Genomic DNA, 10,000 nt, shown 5'->3' with positions numbered 1-10,000 from the left:
GTTTCACGTACTCTTTAACTCTCTCTTCAAAGTGCTTTTCAACTTTCCCTCACGGTACTTGTTCGCTATCGGTCTCGAGCCAGTATTTAGCCTTAGATGGAGTTTACCACCCGCTTAGGGCTGCATTTCCAAACAACCCGACTCCGGGAAAACCGCTAGGACGAATTACGACCGCCGCCAAGGGCCTAACACCCGCTCTGGGAAAAGGCCTCGATCAGAAGAACGTGGGCAGTCGTTGGTTCGCCGCATGCTGAATTCCATACGCTACATTTCCTCGCCCTCCAAAAAGGCTCGGATTTAGCGCTGGGCTTATCCCGCTTCACTCGCCGTTACTAGGGGAATCCTTGTTAGTTTCTTTTCCTCCGCTTAGTGATATGCTTAAGTTCAGCGGGTCGTCCCGCCCGATCTCAGGTCAAAAGTGATGTACTACAAAAGTACATGCGCTTTGTACGTCGGCCTTTTGAAGTCACTTAACTTATTCTCGAGCACCTACCGTCGTTGCTACCTCACCCGAGGCCAGCAGGCTGCTCACGCTTCAGCTGTGAAATCGCCAGACCAGCTGTCTTTGACGACACGCTCCTTAATTAAGAAACGAGTCGCAGGCACTTTCAAACTAATGAAAGGATCGGTGTGTTAAAGACCCTGAGACGGACGTGGCCCCAGGATTACCCGAGGCCGCAATACGCGTTCAGAATATCGATGCTCAATGTGTCCTGCAATTCACATTACTTCTCGGAGCTAGCTCCGTCCTTCATCGACGCTCGAGCCGAGTGATCCACCGCTAAGAGATCTCTCGTGTTAATCAATCTCAATGCAACCAAAAAATCGTGTTCAAAAAGAAGCGGCCGCGCCAGCACTTGCGTGCTGAATTATTACTCCCGCTGTCAGAAAGCAACGCGACCGAACTATAACAGTTACAGGGCTCGGTCCCTTCGAAGAAGAGACGTCGCTTGAAATCAAATTTCGATTCGTTAATGATCCTTCCGCAGGTTCACCTACGGAAACCTTGTTACGACTTTTACTTCCTCTAAATGATCAAGTTCGATCGTCTTTTCGAACACCGGCGAGTGCGTTGCCGCACGTACCAGGCTCAATCGGAGGACCTCACTAAACCATTCAATCGGTAGTAGCGACGGGCGGTGTGTACAAAGGGCAGGGACGTAATCAACGCAAGCTAATGACTCGCGCTTACTGGGAATTCCTCGTTCAAGGGAAACAATTGCAAGTCCCTATCCCTAGCACGACCGGGGTTCAACGGATTACCCGGACCTTTCGGCCTAGGGAACACACGATGATCCGGTCAGTGTAGCGCGCGTGCGGCCCCGAACATCTAAGGGCATCACAGACCTGTTATTGCTCAATCTCGTGTGGCTAAACGCCACTAGTCCCTCTAAGAAGTTGTCTCCGACCCAATGGGTCGAGCAGCTATTTAGCAAGTAAGAGTCTCGTTCGTTATCGGAATTAACCAGACAAATCGCTCCACCAACTAAGAACGGCCATGCACCACCACCCACAGAATCAAGAAAGAGCTCTCAATCTGTCAATCCTCGCTGTGTCCGGGCCGGGTGAGATTTCCCGTGTTGAGTCAAATTAAGCCGCAGGCTCCACTCCTGGTGGTGCCCTTCCGTCAATTCCTTTAAGTTTCAGCTTTGCAACCATACTTCCCCCGGAACCCAAAGACTTTGGTTTCCCGGAAGCTGCCGGACAGTTCTTAAGTTCGACACTGCCCGATCGCTAGTCGGCATCGTTTAAGGTCAGAACTAGGACGGTATCTGATCGTCTTCGAACCTCTGACTTTCGCTCTTGATTAAAGAAAACATTCTTGGCAAATGCTTTCGCAGTCGTTCGTCTTGCGCCGATCCAAGAATTTCACCTCTAACGGCACAGTACGGATGCCCCCGTCCGTTCCTATTAATCATTACCTCGTGCTCCGAAAACCAACAAAATAGAACCGAGGTCCTATTCCATTATTCCATGCAACATTATACAAGCGTAAAGCCTGCTTTGAACACTCTAATTTTTTCAAGGTAAACTTGCCGGACCACCGCAACACTCAGTTAAGAGCACCGCGAAGGCACCGACCAACAAGAACAACAAGGCCAGTGCTAGCCTTTCGACCGACCAACCTCGCCGTCCCTATATCCAACTACGAGCTTTTCAACCGCAACAACTTAAATATACACTTTTGGAGCTGGAATTACCGCGGCTGCTGGCACCAGACTTGCCCTCCAATGGATACTCGTTAAAAAGTTTAAAGTGTACTCATTCCAATTGCAGGACCTCGTACGAGGTCTGCATTGTTATTTTTCGTCACTACCTCCCCGAGCCGGGAATGGGTAATTTGCGCGCCTGCTGCCTTCCTTGGATGTGGTAGCCGTTTCTCAGGCTCCCTCTCCGGAATCGAACCCTGATTCTCCGTCACCCGTTACAACCTCGGTAGGCCGATACCGTACCGACGATAGTTGATAGGGCAGTTGCTTTAATGAGATGTCGCCAGCACTAGGCCGTGCGATCCGCAAGCTTATCCAGAGTCACCATTGTAACGACCCGAAAGCCGGTTAGTTTTGGTCTGATAAATGCGCGCCTCACGTCAGTTCGGCGCTTTACGCATGTATTAGCTCTAGAATTGCCACAGTTATCCATGTAAAAGCGTACAATCAAATGAACCATAACTGATTTAATGAGCCATTCGCAGTTTCACTGTACGTGAGCTCGTACTTACACTTGCATGGCTTAATCTTTGAGACAAGCATATGACTACTGGCAGGATCAACCAGATAACTATCCGAGGGCGTTTAAACCCGTTGCTCGACTGAGCGTTTTTACTGTATAAATACAGACCTTTTCTATCACTCGGCTTAAAAGCCTTGCGAACGTTACTGAAAGTCGGCGCCGGCCTTTTGCTGTTTAAAGCGCCAGCCCGCGTCGACTGCAGCATGCAGCTATACAACTGACTGTTCTTTCTCCCGACCAACCGTTTGCCTTCTGCCGGTTAACTCGTCAGCAGCAACACGCCATCTGTCTGCTGCAGTTACCCGCCTCGAGCCGTGCCTGCCTGCGTCGGCTACTCGTCTCGACGACTTCGCAAAGCTATAAGCCTACCGCCGCTGGACGCTTGTAGTTTTTCATACGCTGCTCCAATGCGTTTACATAGCACGTTCGCCGCCGCTGCAATAGCCGCGCCTCGGGTGCTAAACAGTAATGCTTTAAGCCCGCTTTCTCGTCAAGTCGACCGAACGCACAAACACGTCTCTCTCACTAGTGTAAAGTAATGCATACGTGTATGATGCTCAAATGTTGCTGTTGAACTTTTTTTGCCGATTTTTTCCGATTTTTTTCAATTTCTTTGTTTCTTTTCGATTATTTTAATGTTTTAAGCTTATTTATGCTACGTTTAAATGTTTTAATACTTTTTTATACTTTATTTAATATGTTTAAAAGTAATATAATAAAAAAAAATATGTATAAACTACTTTTTTTAATGTTTTAAATATATATATATTTATTATAAATAAACTTTATTTGTATTATTTTTTATTTAAGCGTACTTTTTAAATCTTTATATTTGTTTTATCGTTTTAAGCACATTGCGATAAATATAATAAACAAAAAATTGAATAAAAATAATAATAATAAAAAAAAAAAAAAAAAAAACATAAGCTTATTTTATATTTTTATTTTATTTTTATTTAAACTTACTTTTCAAACCTTAATACTCGTTTTATTTTTTTAAGCAGATTGCGATAAATATAATAAACAAACAATTAAATGAAAATAAAATAAAAAAATCAAACATAAGCTTATTTTATATGTTACATTTTATCTTTATTTAAACTTACTTTTTAAACCTTTATAGTTGTTTTATTTTTTAAGCACATCGCGATAGATATAATAAACAAACAATGAAATAAAAATAATAATAATAATAATAATAATAATAATAAAAAATCATAAGCTTATTTTGTATGTTTCATTTTATTTTATTTAAAACTTACAATTTAAACCTTTGTATTTGTTCTATTCTTTTAAGCACATCGCGATAAATATAATAAGCAAACAATTTAATAAAAGTAAAATAAAAAAATCAAACATAAGCTTATTTTATATGTTTCATTTTATCTTTATTTAAACTTACTTTTTAAACCTTTATAGTTGTTTTATTTTTTAAGCACATCGCGATAGATATAATAAACAAACAATGAAATAAAAATAATAATAATAATAATAATAATAATAAAAAATCATAAGCTTATTTTGTATGTTTCATTTTATTTTTATTTAAACTTACTTTTTTAACCTTTATAGTTGTTTTATTTTTTAAGCACATGGCGATAGATATAATAAACAAACAATAAAATAAAAATAATAATAATAATAATAATAATAATAAAAAATCATAAGCTTATTTTGTATGTTTCATTTTATTTTTATTTAAACTTACTTTTTTAACCTTTATAGTTGTTTTATTTTTTAAGCACATGGCGATAAATATAATAAGCAAACAATTAAATAAAAATAATAACAAATAAATAAAACAATACGGCTAAACTATAAAAAGAAAACTAAATAACTGATAAATACTTGTAAAACATTATTTGAAAAATGTATTTTGAAACACAACACGATTGATTTATAAATAATAATATATTTTTAATTTGTGTAGTTCATTTAAAGTAGTCTCCCTTTTTGCTTCTGGTTTTATTAGAGTTATATATAACAATAAATGGTGTAGTTTATTTAAAGTAGTCTCCCTTTTTGCTTCTGGTTTAATTAAAATTATATAACACATACTATAGTAAGTTAAATAAACTATAGTAACTTTATAAAACTACTTTACAAAATACATTTGTATAATTTAATAACTTTAAAATAACTATCAAGAATAAAATAGAATAGCTTTAAGTTTAGTATACAATTGGTATGTAAATTGTGTAGTTTATTGAAAGTAGTCTCCTTATTTGCTTCTGGTTTTACTTGAGTTACATAACGTTAAATAAACATACTTAATAAACGTAACCATCAATACTGTCATTTTAATAAAACTAAGTACAAATACATTGAATTAACATAGAACTTTAAAAAGCCTTCGCTAGTATCTGTTGGTAACAGTAAATAACCTATTATGACTCACAATACAGGAGTGCGAAATTTATTTTTCATTTGATTTTTCAGGTATTTATTTATTTGTGGAAATAAACTTTTTTATTACATTAGAAACTAATTGAATTTTTCCTATAACTATACCTATTATTATATTTAGTATGCTTAAAAGTAATAAAATGACACGTCGCGATTATATAATAAACAAACAATCAAACAAACAAAGAAAAAAAAAAAAAAAAAAACTATTTTTTTAAACTTATATTTCAACTATATGTCTTATTTTATTTTCATTTAAACTTACTTTAAACCTCTGTATTTGTTATATATATATTTCAACACAATACGATTAAACTATAAGACAAACAACAAAATAAAATAATCACATTAATAAATACACTAAGCAAATAGCTAGAATAAATATAAATAGTTCAATATATACAATATATTTCTTCCATTTTTAAGTTACTTGTTAAACATATTTATTTAAAAATGTTTCTTTAGAATATAAAACTAACAGTTCTACAAATAAAGAAATTAAAAAGCCAATACACATAACACTAACTTTTCATAAATTAGATATGCAAATATGAACAAAATAGTAACTAAATTCTAAAGCTTTTGTAAACTGTGAACTTATAAACTTATAATAATAATTGCATATTCACCATTCACAATAGCTTTTTATTTAGTACACAACTGGTCTGTAAATTGTGTAGTTTATTGAAAGTATAATCCCGTTTTGCTTCTGGTTTAAATAAAGTTATACAACACATACTAAAGTAAATTAAATAAAGTAATTCACTACTATCGTATTAAATAAAACCAATTTACAAAATACATTAATTTAAATTAAAGTGAACTTTGAACTTATAATAATAATTGCATATTCACTATTCAGAATTTCTTTAAATTTAGTACACAACTGGTCTGTAAATTGTGTTGGTTCTATTCAAGTACTCTCCTTGTTTGTTTTGTTTTAGTTGTATTTATTTTTAGATACTAGCACATTCAATACACATAATAAAGTAAACCAAATAAACTCTATTAATTTAAACTAAGTACAAATACATTAAGTTAATACAAAACTTTAAAAAGCTTTTGCTAGTATCTGTTGGTAACAGTAAATAACTTATTATGACTCACAATACAAAAGTGCAAAATTTATTTTCGTTTGATTTTTCAAGTAGCCACGCTTTTATTTGTTTTTGGACAAAAAGACTTTAAAGTTTTAGTATAAAAGACTAGTTGTATTAATTTTAACTCAGAAAATTGTACTCTACAAGATGGTGCCATTATTTTTTCGATATCTCAAACTGGTCAAACCACTTTTTTAGCGCTCTAATTGGTTTAAACAGCAAATAAGCAAACAGCAAATAACGTTATCTGATTGGCTAAGGTTTTTGTTTGCTAATAACTAGAATTTTCTTTTCTTTTAAGCGTTAAAGAAATGTAAATAAACGAGTAATAAGTATAAATAGGTCAGAAAGAAAAATAGTACAAAAAAGATGAATTCAAAAAGCAAAGGCCTACGGCACGTGGTATTCCCAAGCGGTCACCCATCTAAGTACTAACCACGCCCGACACTGCTTAACTTCCCAGATCGGACGAGATGGGGTGTACTCAGTGTGGTATGGTCGTAGGCGTTTGAAGGCGTTTACAAGCCTTTATAAACCCTTCGGTTTATTTAAAAAACCTATTTGCACTTGATTTACAATCAATTTGATATTTTAAAATTATTCCTTATAAAATTTTAACCTGAATTAACTTTTTTTTTGTTTTTTTAATCAACAGTTACTCCCAAACTGTACTAAAACTGTATTGTAACTGTACAAAAGTGTTTGTTTAAATAATTGTTATCTATAAATTACCTAAGACCAGGAAAAGTAGAAGTAAAGTTTATTGAATTATTAAATAAATAAAATAAAATCGTAAAATAAAATAATACAATATGTTTACAATTTGTCATTGATCTATCCATTTATGTTATTGCATTACAAATACAAACATTGCATACATTCAAGAGTATTATTCATCAATCTTTTCAATATAATAAGTTTTAAATTTATATTTATTTTTAAATAATTCCTGACATTTTAGATTACCTGAGATTTTTTTTTAATTAAATTAATTTTAGTAATTAAATACTTGACGTTCTATTTTGTTTAATTTGATAACTCAACCATGTTTATTTTTTTTACTAATTTAAAAGAACTATTAAACTAAAAGACATTACATACAGCTTCTAAAAGTTTTAAACACCTTAAAAAATATTATTATTTTAAAGATATATTAAAGAACTAAACAGATATTACTCCTAAAAAATCTTGTTAATAATATATAAAAAGTACTCAAAGTCAGACTCGGAAATATATATACTGTTGTATATCTTACTTGAAGTTCACTGTAATTGACACTGTATAACAAAATTATAAAAATCAACCTATTTATATAGCAAAATATTTCTTTATCTTTGTCGTGGCGCGGTGGGTCAGTGGTCTTATCAGCTGACTCATAAGCAGAAGGTTGTAAGATCGAATCCCGCTAGTCGTCACGAAACACCACTATCGTTCAATGTTCGGGCTTCAAATTCTTTGAGATTATACTGTACTATTTATCTATCTAACTAATCTATCTAACAAATGTTGTTCAATCTAGGTTGTGGGTACTTGGGTCGAGTAATGCCTTTGACTTACAATCTGTTGTGGATTGACAATATTCCTCTATCTATCATTAAACAAATCTATCTAATAAATGTTGTTCAATCTAGGTTGTGGGTACTTGGGTCGAGTAATGCCTTTGACCTACAATCTGTTGTTGATTGTCAACATTCCTCTATCTATCAATAATGATTATATTCAATAATAAATGTTGATTAATTCAGTTGTAAGAAAACCAGTGCGCTGGTTAGGTTGGGTAAGGCCTTCGACTTACAATCTTGGGGATTATCAACGTTCATCACAAGTACAGTAACGATCTCATTGAATTTCCAGTTGGAACATAGGATTGTAGTGGTGGCCTACTTTGTAGGTTTTTTGCCTAGTTTGTTTTTTGCCTAGTAGTGTTTGCCTAGTTTGACAAACTATAGTATATATATTGTATAACTTTACTTGTATTATTTTTTATTTAAATTACTACTTATTATTAAAGAATTAAATTTTTTTAGAAAAAAAAACTATGTATTTTAACTAATGCTTATATTATATGTTTTGTTTTATTTTTATTCAAACTTACTTTAAACCTCTGTATTTTTTATACAATACGATTAAACTATATAACAGAAAAATAATTAAATAATCAAACTATTGAATAAGCAGTTAATTAGTGTGTTTTTTTATGCTTCTTTCATTTTTAACTTACTTGTTAACCATATTTCTTTTATTAAAGTATAAAACTAACAGTTACTAAAATAAAATAATCATAAAGTCAATACACAAAACACTAACTTTTTATAATTTAAATATGCAAACATGAATATAGTTATGAATCTATTATTTATTCAAATAGAATTATTCAAAGCTTATAATTATAAAGCTTTTGTATAATGTTTCAATTACAGTGAACTTTAAGTAAGATAAGTTTTTTTTTTTGTAATAACTACAAAATTGGTATTTTAGTTTATTATTAGTAACTAAATACTTATATTTATTATATTTAAAAAAAAACATCTATACTAACTCTAATTTCAAAGCATATTAAATACAAATTTTACCAACTAAATATTTATTTTTATTTTAATTATTATAACTTTCAAACATAAGCTTGTATACCTTATATACCTATATACCTCATATAGTAGGCTTGACATAACATAACATTATTTAATTCTTTTTGTTTGAAATAAACTCATTTAGTTATTAGTAAATTACAACATAAATGTTTATAACAATATAACTAAGATTTAGCTTTTGAGTTAGTAAACTTTGATAGTTTTCTTTTAATAGTTTAATAATCTTTATTTAAGTTCAAGCAAAATTGCTATATATTTAATACACATACAAAAGTAAACTAAGTAAACGTAATTCAATAGTTTCTATTAAGTAAAAGTAATTACAAATACATTAAGTTAATACAAAACTTTAAAAAGCTTTTGCTAGTATCTGTTGGTAACAGTAAATAACTTATTATGACTCACAATACAAAAGTGCAAAATTTATTTTCGTTTGATTTTTCAAGTAGCCACGCTTTTATTTGTTTTTGGACAAAAAAACTTTTAAGTTTTAGTATAAAAGACTAATTGTATTAATTTTAACTCAGAAAATTGTACTCTACAAGATGGTGCCATTATTTTTTCGATATCTCAAACTGGTCAAACCACTTTTTTAGCGCTCTAATTGGTTTAAACAGCAAATAACGTTATCTGATTGGCTTACGTTTTTATTTGCTAATAACTAGAATTTACTTTTCTTTTAAGCGTTAAAGAAATGTAAATAAACGAGTAATAAGTATAAATAGGTCAGAAAGAAAAATAGTACAAAAAAGATGAATTCAAAAAGCAAAAGCCTACGGCACGTGGTATTCCCAAGCGGTCACCCATCTAAGTACTAACCACGCCCGACACTGCTTAACTTCCCAGATCGGACGAGATGGGGTGTGCTCAGTGTGGTATGGTCGTAGGCGTTTGAAAGCGTTTACAAGCCTTTATAAACCCTTCGGTTTGTTTAAAAAACCTATTTGCACTTGATTTACAATCAATTTGATATTTTAAAATTAATCCTTATAAAATTTTAACTTGATGTAAGTATTTTTTTTATTAAAACCTTTTTTTTTGGTGTTTTAATTACAATTACTCCCTGTAACTTTATTTAAGACTTTGTTTAAAAGATTGTTAACTATATTCTATATTAAATACTATGATTAGAAGTAAAGTTTATTAAGTGATTAAACTAAATAAAAAACA

The 10,000-nt window shown here is 32.1% G+C and overlaps 4 non-coding genes across 4 annotated transcripts; all 4 read right to left on the bottom strand.

Annotated features, from left to right (window-relative positions):
• Positions 1 to 637: 637 nt before the first annotated feature.
• On the bottom strand, positions 638 to 790 carry LOC145847577 (5.8S ribosomal RNA). The gene has a single exon (XR_014371386.1). It is a non-coding gene; the product is annotated as a 5.8S ribosomal RNA (ribosomal RNA).
• A 182-nt stretch (positions 791 to 972) lies between these two features.
• Positions 973 to 2,780, bottom strand: LOC145847568 (small subunit ribosomal RNA). The gene has a single exon (XR_014371378.1). It is a non-coding gene; the product is annotated as a small subunit ribosomal RNA (ribosomal RNA).
• Positions 2,781 to 6,626: 3,846 nt separating this feature from the next.
• On the bottom strand, positions 6,627 to 6,745 carry LOC145847558 (5S ribosomal RNA). Its single transcript, XR_014371369.1, has one exon. It is a non-coding gene; the product is annotated as a 5S ribosomal RNA (ribosomal RNA).
• A 2,855-nt stretch (positions 6,746 to 9,600) lies between these two features.
• On the bottom strand, positions 9,601 to 9,719 carry LOC145847574 (5S ribosomal RNA). Its single transcript, XR_014371384.1, has one exon. It is a non-coding gene; the product is annotated as a 5S ribosomal RNA (ribosomal RNA).
• Between the last annotated feature and the right edge of the window lie 281 nt (positions 9,720 to 10,000).

Source organism: Thalia democratica, unplaced genomic scaffold (genome assembly GCF_965202585.1).
Source record: "Thalia democratica unplaced genomic scaffold, ktThaDemo2.hap1.1 HAP1_SCAFFOLD_983, whole genome shotgun sequence".
In the NCBI taxonomy this organism is placed as follows: Eukaryota; Metazoa; Chordata; class Thaliacea; order Salpida; family Salpidae; genus Thalia; species Thalia democratica.
The sequence above is the reverse complement of the archived record's forward strand: the minus strand, read 5'-3'. Positions and strand labels throughout refer to the sequence as shown.